Raw genomic sequence first — 23,417 nt, 5'->3', positions numbered from 1 at the left:
TGCCTCCCCCTTCTGCACCCACCAGGCCAGGCACTGGGCCTGCGTCGCTGCCCGTCCCAGTTAAGCCCGTCCCAGCTCAGCCCACCGGTGGGTCAGAGGCCCCAGCAGCGCCTTTTGCTGCCAGGACATTGTGGGATCGGACGCTGGGCTCTCCAACCGATGGGAAACACAGATTTGCCAGGTGATGGCCAGCAAGGGAAATGCTGTTGTCTACACTCTTGAAATTAAGCATATTTTTCACTCCTTGAAATGAAAGCTTGAGGCAGCAGAATCGGGACATTCCTGCAATAGCACAGAGGATCTGGTGATTATCTAAACGCCTAATCAATACCCCTATTTAATTATTAGTGTGCATTTGTCAAATGCCCAGCAATGTGATTACCCTACTGAAGTATTTTCTCCAGGCATAAACCAACCTTTCAAAAATTACTAACTTTTTTTCTTATTTAAAGTGTTGTTAATTAGTACTTTTATTGTCCTCCCCTGTGATTTGCCTTTTCTTAATTACCAACAGAAGCAATACAAGAGTGCTCCATCACCCGTGCCAAAATGAATCTGACTTCCTCCAAATTGCACTGAATGATCTACATGGTTTTGCCTTTGGGTACTGAGTGGGAGAGCCTGATCCCATGGGACATTGTGGTTTATGAGGCCTTCTGATTTCACAGAATCACAGAATGGTTAGGGTGGGAAGGGACCTTTAAAGGTCATCTAGTCCAACCCCCCTGCAAGGAGCAGGGACATCTCCAACCAGATCAGGTTGCTCAGAGCCTCATCCAACCTGGCCTTGAATGTTTCCAGGGATGGGTCATCCACCACCTCTCTGGGCAACCTGTGCCAGTGTTCCACCATTCTTGTCATAAAAAATTTCTTCCTTATATCAAGTCTGACCTACCGTCCTTTAGTTTAAAACCATTACCCCTTTTCCTATTGTTACAGGCCCTACTAAAAAGTCTGTCTCCATCTTTCTTACAAGCCCCCTTTAAATATTGAAAGAAATTTCAATATTAAGTATTTCAGAGTGGATTTATGCAGATTGTAGCACCATGAGGAATGGGGTGTCCTGGCAGTAAGGTTTGAGCCCCTTTTTGAGTCCCCAGAGCCCAAACACAATGCAAAGCCCCTTAACCCCTGAGTGCTGGGGAGCAGCATCCTGAGGCCGGTGTGTGGGGTCCCCTGGCTCTCGCAGGGCTCTGGAAGGCATCCTGGAGCACACAGGCTGGTAGAACTCTAAATGAGCATCTTGTGGGTGCCAATATCCCAGAAAGCACTGTCAGGTTTCTTTCTTTTCCTCTTTTGTTCAGCCATATGAAAAAAAAAAAGCAGTCTTAGCAAAGCCAAAAGTCACTGTGGGGAAATACTGGGTTTACTATATTATTTCTTATTGCCTTGATTGAACAAAATTACTTTTTTTTTTCTGTTTTTATTTTTAAAGCTTTTTTTTTTAATGCCAAGCTAAAACACTGATTTCCATTTAGACACACCACCATTTTTCACACTTAATTTCTGGCTTTTGCACTTCCCTTTTGTGGTTCAGAATAGATACCAGTGACAGCATTGATATTTTCTGCTGCATAGAAACACTTGAGTTTTCTTACTCTATCCCACCTCTCTCAGCATAAATCTGCCATTTTGGACCACAAACCCAGAGTTCACTCTGTGGCGTCCCACAGACACGACAGTCTTTCGATGGCTCTGTGTGACCTCTTCCATTTTGAAGGCTCCCTGTTATTTCCCACTCAGACAAGTCAGACACGGCGTTTTGTGTTTTGTTATTGCTGCTGTTGCTGGTGTGGGTGAAAACCCTGGGTAGGAATGTCAGGAACAAAGATGCTGGGGCCCTCACCATGCCACAGGATCACGGGTGGGTACCCAAGGCCCCGCTGCTCTGCCCTGACAGGGAGTATCCCCGTGCGTAGAGCCCGTAGGAGAGCCAGGCTGTTGGTAGGTGCAACTGAAATAAGCACATACAGGCTATGTAGCATAGGAAGTACCAATTTAAAAAAAAAAAAAAAGAATAATTTTACTTAAAATCCCTTCTGGCCCACGTGTTTTTGATGATAAATCCCAGTAAACACTGTGGCAAAGCCCCGTGGTGCAAAACTACAGCAAAGCCCCACGGAGAGAAAAGAGACTTTTCAATTTTCTCCATTTAACAGGGCTTTTCCCTTTTTGTGTAAGACGCTTTGGTATTAAAATCTTATCTAAAACACCCAGCTTTAGTGTCTAGCATAGCAACTGCAGCCTGGGAGGCAAAATCAAGTCCCTTTTAGATTTCCACGTAATAAACTTGTAGACAACAGTAAATGAAATGAAAATGCACTGGTTTAACTCACAAATTCTTCACCTTCGTCAGGCGTAATTTTTTTTTAATATTTCCTCCCTCAGACATTCTATTATCGGAGAGAAAAACCACACACCCAAATTTCCTTTATGTTGCTTTCATCGTTGCTCTCTTTGACTTTGAAAAGGACACCAAGTGTTCTTGTACATGTAAACGTGCCTGATGGCTGTGGCTGTTCATATGCTAAGTCCCCCCTGGGCGCCGGGGTATCCCCGGGGCAACCTTAATACAAATGTAGGTAGCAAAGTTCATTTTTTTTCTTTGTCCAGCTGTGCAGGCTCACATCTGCTGTTCTCAGGCTTACTGCCAATCATCACAGCTCTTACTATTCATTTTATCTCGCAAGGGAAGAAAGCACCCAAGACAATCTCCTGCTAAGAGAAAGAGCAGAAATCATGCCACGATGGAGTATTACCACTTTTTTTGTTATCTCTCTTTTTTTTTTTTTTTACATCTATCTGACGTTACTGGCACAGCGGCAGGCGTAGCAATTAGGTTGGAGATGAAAAAGCATGCAAAAAAATCTACATTAAATATCGCGTTGTAACTAAATTCTCTGAACACCCATTCGCACTTGCTCCACATTTTATTATTCAAACTAGACAACGAGCCTCTGGAGTGTACTAGCAGATTCCCCCCTCCGCCTCTCCCCATCCTCCAAGGTCATTCAAAACAGGCCAGGAAAGTACACTAGAAGGGATACTGCAGGGAACAGCCCTGCTTTGGGAGAAAAATGCATTGTAAAAACCTACTTGTCTTTTTCCACCTCCAGTTTCTGTGATCCAGACGACCGGCAGAACCCCTTGGCATATTTGTTTTGGTAGAACATTAAATACTGGGTCTGCCTGTTCAGGCGATGCTGCTTGCCCATCTTGCGGGCAAGAGCAATGTGTGCAACTGACATTTCCCAAATTATGTTTATTTGTCTCTTAAGTCCCAGCTGGAAATGCAAAGGAAAGGAGCACAAAGAGGGGTTAAACGCAGGCAAAGATTCAAGCCCCAGTACTTGGTAGCAAAAAAATTGGAGGGTTTATAGATGAGCATGCAGGTTTTTATTACTGAAAGACAAAACTTATCAAAGAAAATACTTCTGATAAATAATTTTCCTTCATATTTCCCCAAGCACCTGCCTTTCAGCTTGGCTTTATCACAGTGAAAAAACATTGGCTGCACTTCTCCGTTGCCATTTTCATTTGAATTTCTCTAACACGATTCCTTGGTGAGGGATCTCCAAAAGCAAGATTAAAACAAGATTAAAGAATAAATAATTAGAGTGTCTTTCGAAAGGTTGCTTTCTTCCATCAAATGAAAGTTGTGAGGAAGCTCAGCAATGCAGACGGTACTCCTCCAACTGCTCCTACGAGGTTGTCCTGCAAATACCCGAGCTGGGCAGAAGCTCCTTCCCAGGTCACCAGCAGCTCCCCCTGGAGAAGTGCTGTCCACCTCCAGGAGGGCAGTGTGGGGATGACCGGGATGACCATGTCCCCAGCTCAAAGCCAGAAGACATGCTTTTTCTGTCGCTGTCTGCAGTGGAGGCAGGTCCTGGCTCTTTCCACCAGACACCTGGCCTGAAAGCTGCTGGAGCAATCAGTTGTCTTCATGCACAATGCTGCTGACCAGCCCGTTGTGAAGCACCAGCATTTTCCATCCCAACAACCATGGCAGGTATCAGAAGAGCAACAGGGAAAGACTGGGCTGAATCCTTAATCCTTGCCAGCACTTTCTTCCTTTGTTTTTTGGGTGCTGGGCTGTCCAGGTCAAGCCAATGAACTGCTCAAAAAAGGCGAATATCGCTTTAATCTCTTCCTCGAGTTAATCATGCCAAACCACAGGAAGGCAGGTAATAATTCAAGATTAGTGATAGCCTTATGAAGCTCACATTATTATGGCAGATATTTAAGGAACAGCAGCACGCCACACATCTCAAATACTTTAGTTTCCATCTAATCCCTCGGTGATTAAACCCCAGACAGCAGAGGAATTTCACACAGTATTTTCAAATTCAGCATAGTTGGAATGATCCAGATGAATCTAATTTAATCTCTCTTTGTTTCTCTCTCCTGACTGTGAAAACAGAATGAAAAGCAGACAGAAAAAAAAAAAACCAAAAGGTGAGATGCCAGAGCAGCTATGGATTTAAGTTTGCGGAGGCCCACACTAGGTCATCACAGGGGTATTACAGATAGGCTTAATGGACGTAACGCCATCAAAAGAAGAACTTCAAATAATCCAGATAAACCCAGTGGGCCCAGTCTTGCAAATGTACCTACTCTCATAGAATCATAGAATAATTTAGGTTGGAAAAGACCTTTAAGATTATTGAGTCTAACTGATAACCTAACACTGCCAAGCCCACCACCAAACCATGTCCCTAAGCACTACATCTACATGGCTTTTAAACACCTCTACGGATGGTGACTCCATCACCTCCCTGGGCAGCCTGTTCCAATACTTGACAATCCTTTCGGTCAAGAATTTTTTCCTAATATCCAGCCGAAACCTCCCCTGGTGCAACTACATCATTCTATCCCTTGTTACTTGAGAGAAGAGACTGACACCCACCTCACTACAACCTCCTTTCAGGTAGCTGCAGAGAGCAATGAGGTCTCCCCTCAGCCTCCTTTTTCCAGACTAAACAACCCCAGTTCCTTCAGCCGCTCCTCATCAGACTTGTGGTCCAGACCCTTCACCAGCTTCGTTGCTCTTCTTTAGACACACTCCAGCACCTCAATAACTTTCTTGTACTGAGGGGCCCAAAACTGAACACAGGATATTAAGTCCTCATAGTACTCAAGTGGTCAAGTACGCACTTAAGGGCATAAAATGAGAAGGTAACTGCCTACCTATGGATCTCAATGGGTATGCGTATTGGCTGTCTTCACACGGTGTGTCCTCTGAAAGGCAGAGCAGAGCTGGGAGGCTGCAGAGCAGGAGCTTCTCAGACTGTTCTTAAATTCCCTCTCAGCTTTTCATCTCAGATAGTTTGTGAGCAGCCGACGACTTTCTAAGGTCATCCTTCCTTGTTTCCCAAGGGATTTCTGTAACTCAGGGATTGCTCATAATCAAGCATTAGGACTGAAAATAATCTGAAATCTTGGCAGTGTTTCTTTGGTTGGTCATCTGGATCTGACGATCTTGTAGCCGGTCACAGCTGGACGGGTGCGATTCTTGAAGAAAGAAGTTGGGTATAAATGACAGTAATGCTTTGTGTGGTTCTTCTCGTGTCTTCCCCAACAATAGTTGAATCCAGAATTATTTTCAGTATTTATGCAATTTGTCATGGGATAGTATACAGAATACTGAAGGGCTTGAAGAGAGGAGCAGTCACAAGTCCTTCTCAAGTAAGTGCCCACTGACCACAAAACGTCCCGGAGCCTCCCAGCGCATAGGCAGCTCCTGACAGAAACGTTCGAGCAGACGTCAGCCCCGAGAGCTGTAAATCTCGGAGGAGGCCTCAAGTAGGTACTTGCTCTGTTGCCACCTATTCCCGGGCGGGGAGGGTGGTGTCGTCAGTCGCACCACCGCCTGCCCCGGCTGTGCGCTTGTGCAGGGAAGGGTTTGTGGGGAAATCAAGGGGATTACGCACGGGTAATCATCTCCTGCAAGGAGAGCCCAGCTTCAAGTATGTGAAGTTGGCAGCGATGGTGGTTGCATACAGTTTTCCATTATATGTTCCTGGTCGAGTTTCTTCTAGTTTTCAACTGTTCAGGTTCTTCAGTTTCCAAGCCTGTTCTTTGCCTTGGGCTGAGATTTTTTTTTTTTTTTAAGCTGGGAAAATGGTAGAATTATTTCTGAAAGTCCTTGGAGAAAGTGGTTATTGTTGAGTAACATTTTCATCTCTTTGCATCAATGTATTCAGTTTCAAGGTAGCCAAGCTTTGGAGTACATGTCAAAGGTTTGGGTTGTTTTTTTTTTTTTTCCTGTCCTTATAAAAATCTGTTGGACTTGGTACAATGATAAGCTTTGAAAAACTGCCGCTTTGGTGGTGGTGGGGGGATTTTTCTGTTTGTTCCCTCCCTCCCTCACCTCCCAAGGTTTGTCGCTAAAATCTTGAAGTATCTCTTTCCTGGCGTGGCCTTGATTTCAACCCTATTCGGTCCTTATCTCGGGACTGCACTGAATGTCCTCACTCCGTCTCCTGGGCAGAGTGAAAGCTGCCGATAAGGCACAGTGGCACCGACATTAAACTCTCCGTAGGTTTTTGAGTTGAAAATGTGCTGGGCAGGATCTGCGGGGAGAAAAAAAAAAATCCTAACGGGAGGATTCATTTCTTTGTCTGTGCTGCGGGACGTATTACTGAGCAACGCTTCCAATTACCTCCCTCGGGAAGCAGATTAGCACCAATCCCTAAATCCCCTCCATTTTGTGATGGGGTGCGTGGGTAAGCTCTGCAAGTTCACGTCTACGCGCAGAACCGCCAGTTCCCAGGAAAACTCACCCTCCCCAAATTCACCTGTACGGCTGTCGGCCTTGCCGGGGGGCACCGCGGGGAGGGGGCACTCTGGTGGGGGGGCTGGTCCGCACCGCCCTGCTGAGCAGGGACGCGCGGAGTGCGCTGCGGGGCTGCCCCCTCCTCCGCGCACCGAGAACTTGCCGCCTCCAGCCGCGCGGGAGATGTGCGCTGAGCCCGGCATCCGCCGGTGCCACGGGAGCCCCTGCTCCACCGTCTCCTTATTTGCTTTGGGGTAAAAAAAAAAAAAAAAGAAAAAAAAATTAAAAAAAATCCAAACTTTTTTCTCAGCCCCTTGCCCAAGCCCGCGCTACCGGCGCACCCCTCCGCGGGCGCGCAGCCCTACGGAGCCGCCTCCTTGCGCTGCCCCGCGCTTCCTGCCCGGTGGCGGCCCGGGCGATACCAAGTGGCCCGGCAGGGCGGGAGCGGAGGTGGGGGGAAGCGGGGTGCGGCGGCCCGGCCCTGCGCGGGTCCCGGCGCTGCGCACGCCGCGGAACAGCGGCGCGGCGCAGTGTGGTGCGGTGCGCTCCGCCCCCATCCCCCCCATGCCCTGCCGGGGAAGTTGAGCTCCGTGCCTCTCTCTGCCCTGTCCCTCAGCGACGGCTCCTTCCTCCCTCCCCCTCCCCGTCCCTCCCCCCCCCTCCCCGTGCCTCCCGCTCATTTCCTCTTTTCTTCCCCGCTCCCCGCCGCTCCGCAGGCGCGCGGGTCGCCCGGGCGCCGCCGCGGGGTTGCAGCTCCCGGGAAGCCGCCGCACACCGGATCCAGGCCGCTGCGGGACCCGCTCCGCCAGCCCGGTAAGGGGCTGGGGCTGCCCCGCCGCTCGCGGAAACTTTCGGCGTGACCGCGGAAGAGCCGCGCTGCCCTGTCCTGCAGGAGAGCGGAGTTGGGGTGGGGATAGGGGGGCTTGCTGGCTTTTGGTGGGGCGGGGGGGGAGTGTGGGGGATTTTTTGGGTTGGAAAGATCTCGGCTGGGTTGCGGGTGCGGAGGGCTCCGCGCATCGGTTACCACCACCCCCGCGGAGCGGGGCGGGCGCCCCTTTCGCCCTCAGGGGGATGCGGAGCGGGTCCCCCCCGGCCCCGCACGCCTCGCCCTGCGCAGCGGGCACTGCCAGCGGCTTCCCCCCCTCGACCGCCGAAAAAAAAAAAAAATCCCTTCGCGCCCATCGGCGTGTTCTTCTCTCCGCGTACGCGCGTGTGTGTGCCGGGTGTGCGTGTACACATCCCACCCGCGTGTGCGTCCGGGCTGTGCGGGAGCCCTGCCCGGTGGCAGTGGGAGCCACGCAGCTCAGCTCGTTGCCGGTAAATGCTTTACCCGGCGAAGTTCCCGCCGCACGGGTGTTGCAGGGCGCTCTCAGCCCAACTCCTTCACATCCCGACTTCCTATTTCCCACCTTCCCAGACGGCCCCAGAGAAATGCTGGCGTTTGCCCCTGGTGAGTAGGCTTTTTTTTTTTTTTTTTTTTTTGGCTGCCTGCTGGGAGATGGCTGCGGCCGAGGTCACCCCGATCCCCTGAACCCGGGGCGAGGGGGGACAGCCCGCTCCCGGGAGACCACGGCGGCTCAGGTGGCTGCCAGCCTTGGTTTGCACCAGGGAAGCCGAGGGGACCCGCTGGAGCGCAGGGCTCCGGCACACAATAGCTGCCGGAGTGCCCAGAATCGCAAGAAACGGGGAATAAAAACAAGGCAGGGGTGTTTACGACTAAGTTTCCATGCAGATGAGTTTCAGCTCAGTTTGGGAAAAGGTCGTGTAATGCATCATCTGGAACGAAAGATTTGCTGAGAAAAACAGCTGGGTGTTCACTAGGTCTGCATCTCCTGCTCCCAGCTGGGTAATTTATATCTTTATGACAAAATCCTAAGTTTTTTCACAGGAATACTTAGAGGCAAGCACTGGAACTGAGAGTTATCCTGTAATCTCATTCACAAGTGAAAATCCAGTAGGGAGATAAAATTTTGTCTGGGGGGGAAAGAAAGGAGGAATCAAGTACTCCCTCCCCAAAATATTCCTCAGTTTTTTCCCAATAGGAGCCATTTGTTGTGGTTTCGGGTTCAAAAGCTCCTCTTGCCTAAGATGAAACTTGAGCGAAGACCGGGGGGCTATTTCAGCAGCCCACCAACATGGTAACGCCATCCTGCGTGGGGTCCCACCGGCATCACCGGGTGCTTCCCACGGTGGCCAGGGAGCAGAGCCAGAGAGGAGCCCACGCAGGGCCCTGCCTGGTTGGGGGCCGAATATCAACCTCGCTCCCGCTGCCTTGACTCTTCTTGGGTGCTTCAATCGGGAGCCCTTCGATGCAGGTGGAAGGATCTTACAACAGCATATGTTTGATTTCATCTCGTGTGGTGAGGCTCGGGGAAAAAGGCAGATAATCAGCCCACATCTTCACCAAGGTCAGGGGGGAGATGCTGGCCAGACAGCAGGGCACACGTCGTCTCTTCCTGACACCTGTTTTCTTCTTTTGTTTGTTTCTTGCCTTAAATTTAAGATTTCTCTGTGTAGAGATGGAAGTGTTGGAAACTGGGAAGGAGAAAAAAAGCATGTGCTGCTATAGAGCGTCTGTCGCAACGCTGGCAGTGGCTGTGCTGAGGAGTCAGCTTTGCTGGCAAAGTGCTTTTTGTTGGCATAGCTTAGTCCGTTCGGGGCGTTGCAGCGGTGAGAAGAGTTCTGCCAGGGCAGGAGTGGGGTTTGCTCTTGCAGCTGGATGCTTGCACTGGCAGTAACTCGTGGAAGCGTGGACAAACCTTTTTGAGTTACGGAATGAGGCTGTCACTGTGTAGGTGCAGGCGATGCTTCGCTTGCTGTGTGTGGCAGCTGGCACCGTGATGCCAGCTCATGGGCATGGCAATAACATGGGCCAGTTGTTGGGAGCTGGTGACACGGATTACTTTGTAGCCTAAGCAACATTAAACTTGGATTATGACTCTGCTAGGAAAAAAAAAAAAAGTGAAAAAAAAAAAGGAAAAAAAAGGGCATGTGGTCTGTGATTAGAAATAGTTACAATTAAAAATACTCATGCAACATGATTTTTTTTTTTTTTTTTTAACAAGGCAGACTTTCTTTTGAGTGTTGATTACTTTGACGTGGGTGAGACTGGAATGCTGGTAGACCAAGGGAGCAATCTGAATTAAAATTCTATATTATTGGGGTTTTTGTCTTACTTTTAATGGTGCGAGACTGTAAGGAATGAGGTTGCGCTGTCTGCATATGCAAGATGCATGGATGCTCATGGGAGGAGGGTCTCTTACTTTTCCAAAGAACTGCTGATCTCTCCTTCAAGCATGACTTCTAGGTCAGATTCAGTAAGAAATGCAGTGTTTTCCAGTGAATGGAAGAAAAACAGACTTTATTTTTTCTTTTTCAAATGTGTGTTTCCTAATGTTCCTAGGATACTTCCTGTAACGTCTGTATGTGGGATCAGTTTCTTTTTTGTTGTCTGTATTAGAAAATAGTTTGTGAACTGAAGTTAAATTTATTTTGGCATGAGGTGATTTATCTTAGCTCATATTGACTGTATTACTGTATTTTGTGTGATCCTACCTATGGATTATGGAATGATTTGCTCTTGCAAAATTGTTGGGTTTTAGCTTTAATGAGCAGAAAGTATTTAAATCAATGCCTGAAATTTCCGTTAATCCTCTACCATCCTGAGAGTATAACAAATGCAAACAATTATCTTCACTTCATCAGCCCTTTCCTGTATAAAAGCTTTGATGGGTCAGTAGTATTTTGCTAACCTGCTAATTAACCCATTGATTTCTGCAGTTCTTGACTTTCCCAGATAAATGTCTTCTGCCTATTGTCACGCTCTGATACTAAAGCAACGTGGCCAAATACTCCATGAAAGAGCTCTTTACCTTGTCTCCCACTCCTTTAGGAGAGAAAATTCTTCACCTGAACCTCCTGGAAATGTGACCTTCCTGGAAGTTCAATGTTATCTTGCTTAATGACTGGGAGACTCATAGGATGGACTGTGGGGTGAATCATGCATTCTTCTCCTGCACTGGCTGCACTGGAATCAGAAGGCAGGAGCTGGAGGGGGCAGATACATCCCGTAATCTAAAAAAATACTGCTGTTCTTCTGGATTACGCTGCATGAAATACACCTTTATTAAGAAATGCTCCTTATACCTCACACGGGAGGTTTGTAGGTACCTTGGAATAACCAGGGTGGAAGGGATGACAATGGTACTTTGAGTATTTCCATCAAAGTCAAAGAAAGCAGTGAATAGTTTAAGGAATTCTCCCTGATGATCTATGTTAGCCGAGATACTGTGGAAGCCCGTGCCGGCACCGTTCTGTGCAAAAGATGCCAGCTACAACCTGGTCAGCTTTTCTCTTCTCTTGCGTGCGCCAATGTTTCCTTACTATCGAACTGCTTGTATCAATGATCACAGTCCACTGGAAATCTGACTGGGAAAAAACAAACAAACAAAACAAAACCAAACCACCAGCCAGCAACAAGAATTAGCTATAGTTACATACAGTTCATGCACCAGCCTTCGAGACCTTCTGCCAGCCTTTTTTTTGTGACTTCTACAAATATATTTTAGCCTTCTCCTCTTTTCCTCCCCTCTCTTTTCAAGGGAGATCAGGCTGCGTGAATGGGAAAGGGTGCAGCTGGATAAATGCATGTTTAACAACTGGGGAAAAAAAAAAGGATGCTTGCTAGTATTTCAGTTGCTGTAATCTTAACGTATTCAGAGAGGTGTTCTGAGCTGATGGTATCCTTTTAAATATCCAGTTGGGTTGAAAAATGCTGGATTTGGGTGTTGAGGACACCTGGAGACTTCGAGGGTAGAAGACACAGCTTGCGCCTACGGGGATGCTGAAAAGGAGGCATACTGAGATCCTGACACGCTTGCCGAGAGCGACGGCTAAACATGAGCAGCTGGTTTAGCAATTAAATTATGTTTTTGTTTGGGACAATGGCTTTATCGTAATGAATTAACCGGTGGACTAGTCAGAGTGGCAAAGGGGTTTGTTTTTGATTCCCCAACCGTGCAACACGCCAGCGTTGGCAACGTGCTTCCCAGCAGTGGGAAGTGCAAGAGGTGTTTCATGTGAATGCCCAGGGGATCAGGAGCATGTGTGTGTGACCTCGTGTGCAAACACCACATTTTTCTAATTTCACACAAGCGGGTGATGGATGGTATGGCTTGGGCATAGGATAAGGAAATAGATCTTGCTTGAAAATTGGCACATGGCTCATGCAAAATCACTTCAGAAGAGGTGAGGGTGGCGGTGGTGGGAGGAGGGAGAAAAAGAAATGCCTTCAGGGGGGCAGGAGCCAGTGTGTGGGCATGCTGCAAGCCTTCCTCACCGTGTTTCTCGTTCACCTCTGCTCTGCACAGACTTCTGTCTGTGCAGAAGGGATGCTTTTCCTTGCTCAGAGGTAGCAGGAGTTTTTTTTTTCAGGTTTCTTTTTTTTCTTTTTTTCCTTCTAAAGGGCATTGTGCGCAGGATGCTCTGTTCTTGGCAGCTCGCCTGCAGTGCGAGGGGAGAAAGCTGGTTGCTTTTGGTCATGCTGCAGATAGCCGCCGTCAAAGCCAGTTAGTGTTTGCCAGGCATCCTCTCCCTTTTCTCTTTAAGGGAGCTTTTTTATAAGCAGGTAAATGGTGTTTCTCCAAAGACACCACTTTGTATTTCTTAACTTATCCAGGGAGATTGAGGCAAACTTTCCTTTGGAGACGATTTGGAGCTAGATGCTGCATGGTTGTGAGAGGGGAGTGGGAGTTACAAGGGAGGACGTTGTGGATGCATAACCATTGGCACCAACTTTAATTAGGAAATGTGTGTTTAAAAGAAAGCAGGGATCCTTTGTGGTGCTTAGGAAAGGGCTGAGAAGCAACATCTGTTAATATGCTAGAAGGCACTTGAAAACCCTGTATCCCCTTCACCAGAGCTGAAGGGAAGCAGCAGCTTGAAGCTTGGGCTTGTGAACACAGGCCTGGCAGGAGCGGCCTGGCCTGTGGGTATCACAGATGTTTGATGTGGAGCAAACGCACTGAAATCAGTTGTGGAAGACCTGTCCATCACAGCGGGCTCCTCCCTTGCTGTTGGTAACTCATGGGCTAGGGGGGTTTGCTGGGTGTTGTACCCTCAGTAATGGCTGTGGCCCCTTCTCAGGTTGTCAGGACAGGAGTTTGGTCACTGCAAGTGCCTCTGTCCCACCGGGGAGCACAGCATGAGCCTGGGGTGCTGCGCTCCTTCGTGCCAGACTCATCCCAGGAGCAGCAGCTCTGCCTGGGCCAGTCAGTGGCTCACTGGGGTTATCAGAAGATGTATCAGAAGACTTTTTTTTTTTTTTTTTTAATGGAAATTTAATTTCATTGCAGTTGAGGGTAATTGGAGCTGTGGTAATGGTCTGACAGCAAATGAGAACGAGCTCTGTAAACTCCAGCCACAACTTTCTGTTCTGCTCATGTCATGCTTCTTAAAATGGCATTTGTTCCCAAATGTGGCCCTAAAGCTTTTACTAAGAGCTGTGTTTTTCTCAGGAGATAGGCAAAGTGAGGGAAAACCATCCTTCATTTTTCATTTGTCCTCTAGTCTTCCTTTCCTGTCTGCTTAAGGATGCCCTGAGCCTGCAGGTTGACTTGCTGGACCCAGCAGAGCAGCCTGTGGTTGCAGGAGAAGGAATCTGTGACTCCAGCAATGTCTCCCTGCCTGGGCAGGAGGAGGAGAGAAGTCTTTGCAAAGGAAAATCCCATTGCTGATGCCTGCCAAGGTACCACTGGATCTTCCAGAGCGGAGAACCGAAGCAATTGCTCTGACTGTTGCAGGAGTGGGGGGTTTCTCTCCTTACAAAATGGCGTACTGCACGCAGATTTGGCCAGATCTGAGCTTCTCAGCCGCACCGACTGTGATTTCTCCTCTCTCAGATCTCCTGGTGTTTGCCCGTGACTTTCATCACCTCTAGTGGGGCTGTCGGCAGGCTATTGGCCAAGTGTGTGCTGCAGCTTTCCAGAAGTCCCGTCTCTTAAGTGAGACAAGCTGTTATGAACTGATAGCACCAGAAACAAGTGAGTTTACTGAGTGCTAGTTTTCCTGGGTGTAACTCACACAAGGCACGGTTTGGAAAGTGAAGGTGCCGTTTCCAGAGCTCTGGCTTGTTGCAGGACACATTCAAGGATTTTCTTCCTCAGCAGTAGGCTTAGAGATCATCTTCTGGGGACCAGGAGCTTCACAGTCAGGTGTTCATTAGTCCCATTTGTGTGGGGACATTTTCAGTTAGCTGCTTCTTGGTGCCAAGCTTTGTTTTCAGATGCTTGGTGCCCCATGGCTGGTGCTGGGGGTCTTGTATGACTCATTACTGGCCATGCTGGCTTTTTAAGCTTGGTGGGGAGACTTGTTTCTAACAAAAATGCTCTGTGTTGCTTGCCTGGTTTCATGAAAGCACTGCAGAAACATTTTGGAGGAAGTTTTAGTATTCTTGAGCTGTATGCACGTGCAAGGCTGGGTTGGCTATTGGATATCAGTGCCTGCTCAGGGGCTACCAGTGAGTGTGCCTCCTGGTGTAACAGTCGTTAAAGAGAAACCATCGGTGGTTTTTATATCACAAGGGGTATGGTGGTGTGCCTCCTGCTTTCCATGCAGGCACACTCACTGTCTCTTGCCTGGTGTTTGGGCAAACTCTGACCCAGGGAAGACGTGTGGGTGCTGGGGCAGAGTGGTGCCGCAGGCTGAGCTCCTCAGGGCCACCCACCGCTGATGCCTCTGTCTGTGTTTGTGACACCTCTGTACTGGGTTCTGCAGCTGGTGCCATATGGGGTTTGCAGGGTGCCCATTTGCCACCACTTGTCTCGTCTCCTTCCTGACCTGACCATGCTGTCCACGTGAAGTCATGGAGATGCCGGCTCCTGATTCTCATTACTGGCCTCTGTTTAAACCTAAGCTTGGCAACAGCCTTTCTTAAGGTCAGTCGCAGTGGAAGGAGAGGGAACTCCCTAACTGGGAGCAACGGTGACAGACCCCAAAGCGTTGACTTCAAGGTGATCACCCATCAGTCTTCTCCGGGTGCCTGGTTTCACACAGGTCGTGGCCCCCACAAAGTACAAAGAGGAGGAGACATCCAGCACTGTCACGCAAGTGTCCCTGCGGCTCCCGAGGAGGGGTTCACCCGGCTGTGTTTCAGACAGCCCTGCTGCTGGCTGAACCCCATCTCCACGTCCCCTGGTTGTGCCGGGAGGGTCTGTGCCAAGGTGAACTGTGGGATGTGGGAGGGCTGCCTGCGGGGTGGCGGCAGCCTGTCCGGGCACAGCAGGGAAGACCGTCCTGGAAAAAACATTGTCACCTGAGGTTGATATTTTACAGCCTCTACTGCAGCGATGAGTGCGTGCAGGGAGTTTTACCCTTAACATTGCTTTTCCAACTCTCTGGAGGTTAGCAGGACACCAGTGCATCTGGTTTTTGCCTTGCTTTCGAGGTGGCTTTCCCCTTGAAATTTAAAGATGGGGGTGCGTAAATTTTTTTAAATGAATACATGATCTGGCCAGGAGCACTAGTTTGTGATAAAGTCAGTTTAAGTGCAACTATATATTCTGTAGCTGGAGAGTGTGAGGAATCTGTGGTTTTATATAGCGTAAAAGGGCCTCAATATGCAGGAGGGTTAAGGTTATATGAAGCGCCTTGGCTATGCCATAACAGCATTTATCGCTGTAATTTGTTTTTTTTAATAATTTCAGGCTTCATTCAGTCCTTTGAAAGTTTTTGAACTCTTCCAACTACTTCTCTGTTATGTCCCTCCACCTGATATCTTAGCTGATACAAATTTTCAGTGTCCTTTAATAAAAGGTGGTTGACACTATGCCCTGCGTAGTTGCTCAGCAAGTCTTATTTTAGCAGATGCCTCCCTTCCCATGACCTTCCTTATTCACTCCATCCCTTCCAAATCTTTATTGTGTTACTTGAATGTAATGTTTAGTTTAGAGCATCCTGTGAAGCAGGGAAATGCAACTGAAAAGGAGGCTAAAAAGAGGAAGACAGAAACTTCCTGGGCAATGAATGTGTAGTGACATAATTTAGTTAATTGTATTGGAAAAAAGTTTAAAAGAGGAAATAGAGTAAATAACTAGCACGGTTCTGTCCGCAACTGCCTGTATCCCTTTTAACTGTAGGCTGATAGCTTGTGTGCAAGTCGGACCAGGCAGTGTGTGGCGTTTGTCAGCAGTCTTCTTGGGGAAAGAAAAAAACCAAAACAAACCTGCAATTCTGTAAGGGAAATATATTTAAGTGAAAATAATTCATCTTGTTCTGACACTTTAAATCAGATTTAATAAAATGTAGTGCATTAAGTCAGCAGAATCTTCGAATTTCCATACCTTCCTTTCCTTCTTTCATGTGCACGCAGCTTCTAGGGGAATTTAGTGCAGTACGTGAGCTTAGACAGCTTGTTTTGGCAATCAGTTCTGTGATAATAACAATTTACCCAGCTGGCTTCCAGTCTTAGCCCCGTTGCTGTCCTGAAAAAGCCTTGTTGTGGTTTCCTTTTAGTTGCTTTTGTGGGACCCAAATTTGGGATGTGTTTAATAAGCTAAATAGCTTTGCTTGTGTAAAGCTGGGCTGAGGACTGCAGATTTTAATTACTCATCGAACTGGGCAGAGGAGATGTTTATACAGCTTCCTCACCCCTTTGAAGTGGGGCTTCACAGCACGGTCATCCTCAGTGGCCAAAGGTTATTGGCCAAGTTGCGAGAGGCGTCATTAGCAGGAAGGACCGGGGCCAAAACCGACGTGTAACACAGAAATGCAGTCTGCAGCATTGAAGTGAGTTGAAGTGAGCGGTTGAAGTGAGCAAAACTCCTCTGGCGAGTTGCATCTGCCTCCACTGAGGTGAATCTGTGGCGGTGTAGCCCGTGATGTATTTCATGATAGGCTTTGTTGGCATGCAGGTTTCTCCTTTGCACAGGCTTCTTTTAGTTTCCGTTGTTTTCCCTGTTGTTCCTCTGAATCTGGCAGGGATGATTGTGTTACGATAGTGTTAGCCAGAGATAAAGTTCTTGTACCACACAGGTCAGTCAATTGTTTAACCATTACATTGCAGCTGTGTTCAATAAATAAACCTTTGGGGTGCTCGGAGAGGGTGGTTTTAGAGATGGAGCAACAGTTACTCTGGACCTGATCTACTAATTTAGGTCCAAGCTTTTTGAATTGTACTCCAAGTGTTTATGTGCTGTGAAGAGAGCTTCAGCACGACATACGTGCGGTGGAGATGTGTGGGGCAGTGTGGAGTGTTTCCTAAAACCCCACAATAAGAACTGAGGGGCTGGATGGGGTCATTGATAGGATTTCTGTGACTCCTGTGAGCCCAGCTCAGATGTCTCACAGCTAAGGTGTGACCTTCCTCCTTGAGCAGGAGCACGTCACAAATGGTCTCCCAGACAGAGACATAGGTCTCTTACTTGGAGAGTTTACATTTTAGCACCTAGATAAACATCTCATCGTACACTCAGGACTTGTTGACTTACCTGATAGCCTTGGGTGCCAAGGGAAACCCAAGAAAAACAACCTTCTGCCAGGGCAAAGATTACACCACCATCCCAGCAACACCCAGCAGCCCCATAGTCCCTGATTTGTTTTTTGAGTTTGGTGGTTTGTTGGGTTTTTTTTTGTTTTTTTTTTTTTTTGGAATAATATCCACCGTTCTTTGTCTGTCTTCTCTGCTGAGAGGTGGACCTGGCTTGCACTTCACCTCACTGTTAAATTCACCAAGCAGTGTCAGAGTTGCTTTGTGAGCAGGTGTAGGTAGAGCGGTGATGCTACTGGTTGTGTTGGAAAGCTGTTGAAGTAAACTGCAGAGGGAGAAAGCCTGAAGGCAGAGAGCTGGCATGAGACGAACACCTTCTGAAAATTCAGGCTGCTTTACAGCATGAGAAATCAAAGTGGCCTGGGAGCCCAGGTCTGTTTAGTTGGGAGGTGGAGGAGGTGCTCCAAATAAGCAAACATGGCCTCTGAGGAATGTTTTGAGCTCCTCCCTGTTGCCATTTCCTGATGCTGTCGGTGTTAGTGTTTCCTTCGTACTCTGACAGCTGCCTGGTTACAGTCTTCCCTGTGAGAAGCAGCGCTGCGCTATGGTGGCGGTCGGCAACTTCCATTGAGAGTTTTTGAGCTGTGTGACCATCTTGGAGCCAGATACATCCAAGTTGAGTTTCACTACTGTTGCAGTCATGGTGACAGCTGGAAGTAGGTGTAGGGCCTGTCTCCTGTCTGATGCACTTGTGGCTCGGCTGATGGTCTGGGGCTCAAGGGCTCGACGTTCCGTCTCTGATAACCATAAGCCTGCTGAGATGTTCCTGGTGAGGCTGCAGTGTCTCTGTACTTAATTTTCCCATTGCAGTGGTTCGATTATACTACATTTCTGGGGGTGCTGCTAGCACCTCGCTTAGGTGAAATGGAAACGAGAGAGGTGCCACTAGCAGCATCCAAGGCAGGGAGAGGAGGGGCAGCAGTTTGTTCTGTTGACACAACAGAAACCTCCCTCAGCAGTACCAGCCCCTCAGGGGACGCTCAGCCTGAGGTGCACCTGCACCGCAGCCGTAGCAGGGAGTTGAGGGGAGCACTTGAATTAGCTTTTACATTAGCTGGCATCTAAATCTCTAGTTGTAGCAGAGCTCAATATGGGCTAGAAAACCCTACCAGGAGCCGAGGGAAACGAGCCTGTGCTGGGCTGCAGTAGCATCTGGGCTCTCTGAGCTGTGCCGAGTGGTGTAAGTGGTCCCTGGGGCTTAGGCAGGTTGAAAATGAGCTGGGGTAGTGACAGTCCTTTGCTGGACGGGATGAATTGACCGACAACTCTTCTGGGATGTAGGGGCCTTAAAGAAAACAAACCTGGAGGACAGAGTCCTCTGGGAGTTTCCTTGCACTGCGGGTTGAATTGTATGCCGAGGTGGGACCTCTCAGAGCTGCTGGGTGGGCTCAGAGCATGGTGACTTACAGGCCTGGTGTGAAAGGTGAGGAGGAGAAAGGGGGCCAGAGGTGAGAGGGAAGAGAGTGTCCTATGGAGGGGAAGGGTGGGCGAGCACACTCCAGAGTGATTTGTCGGCCAGCTCGAGTGCTGGCACAGCTACTTGTGCAGGCTGGATGTGTCTACCCACAAGCGCCTGTAGAAGTGCAACAGCCAAAGATGTGCAGTAATGGGTGATAAGCTGGCTAGCTGGGAGGGACTGGAGGGAAATTAGAATAGAGTAGTTCAGCTGGAAGGGACCTACAACAACCATCTAGTCCAACTGCATAGCAAGTGACAGGACAATTAGTTTATTGGCTGTCCGTGGACTGTTGCTACCCATGTGTAAAGGGAACTGCAGAATTGTATGTCCTACAAGCCCTCACCAGTTTGCATTTGCAAGAGAAAAACTCAACAAATTATAAAACAGCAGTGTCTAGTAGAAAAAGAAATTGCGAATAAGGGAGAGCAGAGACTTCACGTGGTGCTGGGGGTTATCTCCACTGCTGCACGCGGTGTTTGCAGATGGGTCACAAGATCCCCAAATATAGTAATGTTAATAATGGTATTGATTTGTCTTAATGCGTTTGTGAAAGCTGAACCTTGGAGGTGTGGGAGAGCATTATCAGTAATCAGCATTGAGATTGATGAAGGGTAGTATCAGCCAAAGGGGAACAAATGGAGGCTGGAACAGGGCAGGGTAAAATAGTGGCCATTAAAGGAAGAAAAGTGCCCACAACACTTGAGGCTTCCTCATCGTGTAGAAATAAATCTACTTAATATATAATGTATATGATGCAAAGCAAAGGAATGGGGTTAAAATCACTTTGGGAAACAAGATGGGTTAAAAAGAAAAAAAAAAAAGGTGTCTGCAACCGTTTTGGTGCAAGCTAAGGCAGATCCCAGGGCACTGCGGGATGTGGCAGAGCTTCAGTGCCTGCAGCGGTGGGTGATGTGTGACTGTCAGGAAGGAGTTTTACCCCTGCCAGATAGGTTAAAGTGTGGTCTGAAAAAAAACCAACACATTTTGTCATCTTGGTTTCTCCACTCCATCAATGAAGCCCTTTTTGTAAGGATGATCTTTACGAATGATTCTTTGGAGCAGTCTCCTCCTTAAGCTTTTTGCTAACAGCTCTGAAAATAGTAGATTGATGCACTTGCCTCTTCCTGCCCAGCCTCCAAAAGTTACTGACATCTCTTCCTTTAATTCTGCTTTGTAATTGAATTTCTGCCATAAGTTGCTTCTGCTAATTCCATTATACCTTACTTTTAATTGGCAGTGGATTTAAATACTTCATGTGCTGTTAACGTAGAGATTAAGATGTGCTGTCTGGTTACCCTCTATTCCATTACATTGGAGCAAAGGTTTTGTATGATTATAAGAATTTAAGTAGCCTTTTTTTTTTTCCTTTCTTTTTTTTTTTTTTAAAGTCTTGTGGGATGCCAGAATCTAGCTGAGGACTGGGAAGTGCCATTTATTTTGAGCGTATAAACATGGCCAGATAATCTTGGTGTGCTGTTCTGTAAGGTTTATTGAATGTGACATGCATAGGGAAGGCACAACAATTTTGTAACCAGGAACACAGAAGAGATCAGAAGAGCTTCTGGGTTGTATTTCCTATTTTGCCATCGACCACGTTCAATCCTTACCTTGCCTTTCCATTTGGCTCCATTGGGTCAGCAGTGTGGAGACGTTAACATCCAGGACACCAGCAAGGTGCGGCTGATGCCCCCACCATAGGGCAGGATGTCCTGACCTCACCTCAGTGACACTGGTCTTGTTCTCATTATTTGTAGAAGGAGCCTGGTTTCAACTGGCTGCTTGACTTCGGTTCTTTTCAATTTCTCCTGGGTGATTATTTCTGAAAACCTTTTGTGAGGTTTCCATACAATGAAAAAGCGAAAAATATAGTGCTACATTTTTTTAAAAGGAGGAGGAAGAATTGCAGTACAGTCAGTCTGACTTTTATTACAGTATGTTCCTGGAAATTAATAAATTATTTCCCACCTATAGGCATCTTCTGGGTGCTTATGAGTAGCAGTCAGCATTTATTAGTCTGGAACAAATCATGTCAGACATCCTCATTTCCTTCTACAGCAGGGTAACTGGTCTCATGGATAGAAGGAGAGCAGATGATATGATGTACTTCAGTCCTAGTTAGGTTTTTGGCACTGTTTTGATATTCTCAGAAGGAAGCTAGAGAAAAGAAATTTTGGCAAAACTTTTGCCTTACAGATGGCGCGATGTAAGTGTGCTAACCAGGCTTAGCTCCATATGTGGTCAAACTCAGAAGTATTGAGTGGGGATTTGCAGAGACGGACCTTGTGGGTTGGTCAGTAAGTTATCAACATAGTCATTGATGCTTTTGATAAAATACTGGTTCAGACTCAGCAGGTAGCACCAAACTAGGGGAGGTTACAAGAACTTGAGAGGAAGGATTAGATTTTGAAATAGGTTTGGATGGAACCAAGAAATGGGCTTGAGGGGTCCGTCGTTCTCATGCAGAGGTGTTAGTGCACGCTTCTGGTTGTCCCTGGTGAATGAAATGGCTGTACAGCCTGCCTGGGGGTGCTTGGGGGCCCTGCTGAAAAACATCTCAGGATTATAATGGGTCACACACCGCTTTGGCAACATCATCCTGCTTCGAGAGCAGCAAAAACTGTCCTCCATAAACAGGAGGATGGACTTGCTGTGTCCTGTATTGCATCTCCTGGTGCTTGGGCATCACTGGAGTACTGGAGCCAGTGTGGGGCACTGCATCTGGGAGAAGATGTGGAGAAAATGAGAAGGACCTGTGGGGATCTGAAAAACAGGACCCAAGGAGAAATATGGGAAGGGGTGGAGTGTTTTGTGTGGAAAGAAGGCAAAGAATTGGCACAACGGGTTTGCAGTGTCTAGAAGACAGCTGCAATGGGAGAAACAGGAAACCTCCGCCCCGTGTCTGTAGAGGTTAGGGCAAGCGGTAATGACCTTGAATGGTATCACAAAAGGAAGAAATTCTTATTTGTAGGGGTGGTGAAGTGTTGAAGGAGACTGAGAGGCTTTGGTAATGTCTGGGATCTCTGAGGATGGCGTTTTGTGTTGGGCAGACCAAACGTTTGTGTTAGGGGTGGGCTGGAGGTGCCTGGCAGTAGGATCCCAAGCCGGGTGGGATTTTATTGGCAGAAGTTGTGGGGTTACTGGGTCATACAAGGGTCTGGCATGAAAGTCATTGGTGTGGTGGGACTGGAGACGTTGGGCTGGAGGAGGTGAATGCTTCCCAGCTGTGCCTGGCCTCGGCAGTGGGGGAAATCGTGGGAGGGTGGGAGTCCAAGCAAGTCACTTGTTTTTGATTTTCTCATCCAGAGACTTTGAGAGTTTAGGAATCGCAGGAGCAGGTGAGCTCACTCCTGGTGCTCTGGTCTGTGACTCCTTAAGTGCTGATGAGCCCTCAGGATTCACAGCTGGCAGATGCTGAAGGGATGCAAATTATTATACTCTGCTTTCTCAAGAAGCATGCTTAATGGAAAGAGGAGTGATTTCTAACCTTTCAGAGCGATGCTTAATGGCTCTGGAAAACTTGAAACTGGCACGCTCATATTTTATTTCTTTTTCTCCTGTTTTTAGATCTTGGCATAGTCATATTTTGAGGTATAGGCCAAGTAAACCTTCTGAATCAGAACTTGAGAATTCCTTATTTTGAAAAATTAGTTTTACAAAAAAGAGTTGCAGTAGGAAGGGTATTTCGGCAGATTTTTGAAAGCCAGAAGAATTTACTGTCTGCATTGGGAGAAATCTGTGTATTTTTCAACCTGGGAGCTGTTTTCTATTTCAGGACAAGTCATAAAATGCAAACGCAGGCCATAAGGTTGCTTCTCAGTGTAGGGTAAGAACTGGAACAGAGTTTTTTGCATGTTTAGACTAATACTGATTTCTTTTTCAGCTGGGAAAATTGTTTTTTACAGGAGAGGTCAAAAAGTGAGAAGGTTGTAACTCAGAAGAAAACTGTGATGTAAAGCACGTTTGGTTTGTGTCTTCTCTTCCAGGCAATTGAGCCCTGCGGACTTTCTCTGAAGAGGTTCCAAGATAGGTGGTGAGTACTTTTCAGAGCCTGCTCCTTTCAAGGCACTCTTTAAATTAGTAATAGAGAAATTAAACCAGTAATAGAAAATACCAGTGTTGGGTTTTAGTCTGCACTGGATGCAGCAGTTTGCATTTGCTGAGCTGGTGGCATGCTTGAATTTTCAAGCTGGCAGGCTAGTCTTTGAGTAGGGTTTGACATCAAAATGTTAAGCTTTACCTTTGCACCAAAATGAATTTCCTGAGACTTGATTACTGAAATAAATGTTATATTTTAAAATATATTTGACTTTAAGGAAAATCTGTACAAATTACGCTCTTTTTTTTTTTTTACTAAAAGCATACGCTGTGCAGTCAGGCAAAGTGTTTTCTGTCTCAAAGAAGAGCAACTTTAGGGTTGTTTTTTTTTTTTTTTTGTTCTGTTCTGACTGTATGTGTTAATCTAAAGGAATGCAACTTCCAGAGGGTTAAATGACCTGCATAACTCACGCTAATCTCTGTTGCGTGTGACTGATTTTCTCTTGCTTGCACCCAAGACTTCCATGTATTTCTTTTGTATGCACTTCATTAGGTTCGTATTTGTAAATAAACAAAACATTGAGTTGGTAAAGAGCTGTGGGAGA

The 23,417-nt window shown here is 47.3% G+C and overlaps 1 protein-coding gene across 4 annotated transcripts in view; it reads left to right on the top strand.

Moving 5' to 3' along the window:
• HPCAL1 (hippocalcin like 1) overlaps window positions 1-23,417 on the top strand; it is an 81,778-nt gene that overhangs the window by 7,999 nt on the left and 50,362 nt on the right. Inside the window, exons 1-2 of one of the 4 annotated variants that reach the window (XM_086744830.1) lie at window positions 7,432-7,588; window positions 22,761-22,807. The gene's annotated coding sequence lies outside the window, so the exon portion shown is untranslated. Of the gene's footprint in view, window positions 1-7,431; window positions 7,589-7,878; window positions 8,226-22,760; window positions 22,808-23,417 lie in introns of those variants that run through there. The other 3 variants (XM_086744831.1, XM_086744832.1, XM_086744833.1) reach the window with 3 other exon arrangements.

Source organism: Chlamydotis macqueenii, chromosome 3 (assembly GCF_036417535.1).
Source record: "Chlamydotis macqueenii isolate bChlMac1 chromosome 3, bChlMac1.mat, whole genome shotgun sequence".
Classification (NCBI taxonomy): Eukaryota; Metazoa; Chordata; class Aves; order Otidiformes; family Otididae; genus Chlamydotis; species Chlamydotis macqueenii.
The sequence above is the reverse complement of the archived record's forward strand: the minus strand, read 5'-3'. Positions and strand labels throughout refer to the sequence as shown.